Here is a 1,619-nt window from a genome sequence, read left to right as displayed (position 1 = left end):
GTGACACACACACACACACACACACACACACACACACACACACACACACACACACACGCACACACACACACACGTTTACTCTTCTCTCCTCTTTTCGATTATACGTGGGAGTGTGTGTCCGTCCATCGGTGTTCTTAACTAAACACATGTATTCTGTTGAAGACTCTCCTTCGTTGGTGGTTGGTGGGTGCTCTTGTGTGGTCTGCCCCTTCTTTGTTTTGTTACTCTCTTGTAGCACCTCTGATCTTCGGCACTTTTATGACCTAATAGTGTTGCCAGTGCCGTAAAAGACTTACTAATACTATAGACTATCCTTCTGTCCCTCTTCTTCTTCTTGTCGACTTGCTTTCTCACTCACTTTTATTGCATATCTGATGGTGGTTGGCGAGTGCTCTGGTGTGGTATAGCTCCTTCTTTCTTATCAAACATTTATCATCCTTCTTTTGTGTATTGTTACTCTCTTCTTGCACCTCTATTCATCGGCGTTTATATGAGCTTATTGTGTTGCAAGTGCCGTAAAACTCTTACTAATACTAGCTAAAATAAACTGCATATCTGCAGTTTGTTTCTGGTGCTTTTCTGCAGTATTAAGTATTAAAGTGCATAAGTACAGGCAATTCGTTTTGAGATATCAATCAATAGTGGGATGCTTGGTTGCTTCTATTATCTATTTGTGGTGGCCGAATTTTGCTATTCAAAAGGCTTTTTATTGGCTGCACTGATCGACATGCAGTTTTCGCCAAAAAATTCTTTAAAATATTCTCCAGATCATGGCGCCCCTGGTTTTTTCAGTTTTGAGACAGTTTTGCTGCAAAAAGCTAAATTTCTTCATTTCGCCGATCGCTTTTGTAGGCCGACGCTTTGTCTCTGCAATTTTAGAAAATCCGGAAGTGATATTTCACGAGGCGCATTTTGTTTTGAGAGTATAGATCTAGACCTTCTAATTTTTTGCATCTCTCAAGATTTATTGCCCCATTCCATTAGAGTGTAAATATAGTAGGCCAATGACTTTCAGTTGATGTTAATGCACCGATCATCCCTTTCATCGAAAGGGTGCCCAGCTAGTTATTTTTTTTAGGTGAAAGGTATAACGTTTTTGTTCCTTTTTCAAATTAATTTCCTTTTTTCAGGTACAGCAAAATGATTTCAACAATTTTGGAAACATAAGTGGCTTGTACGCTATTAACACATTTGGTAATGAATATAATTTAAATATTCCAACGCCCGTCTTTTCTTTACTTTCTAATCTGCTCTTTTTAGAAATGAAACCTGAGCTATTGCTAATTGACAGGGGCATTAAAACAATACCATTTCACATTTTCACATTGGTAATTGAAGGGAAACCCGGACATCAAAGCTTCTGAGGTTGCGCTCTCTTTTCCAATAAATGCAAGTGTAAATAACAAAAGCGCTCTCGTTTTCACTTGTGCTGCTCGATCCATTGTTGTTTGTCTTTTATGTGCCAGACTCCTGTGGGTGGTGGGGCGAGGGCTCTTGTGATGATGGGCTCCTCTTACTTCTGTTCGCAGTTTTTGTTCTACACATTTTTGGCTATCTTCCAGTTTGTGCACGCTTTATTCACATTTGCTGGTTACGGGTGATAAGATACAGGTTGCGGC

Source organism: Aplysia californica, unplaced genomic scaffold (genome assembly GCF_000002075.1).
Source record: "Aplysia californica isolate F4 #8 unplaced genomic scaffold, AplCal3.0 scaffold00531, whole genome shotgun sequence".
Taxonomy (NCBI): domain Eukaryota; kingdom Metazoa; phylum Mollusca; class Gastropoda; order Aplysiida; family Aplysiidae; genus Aplysia; species Aplysia californica.
Note: the sequence above shows the minus strand (reverse complement) of the source record.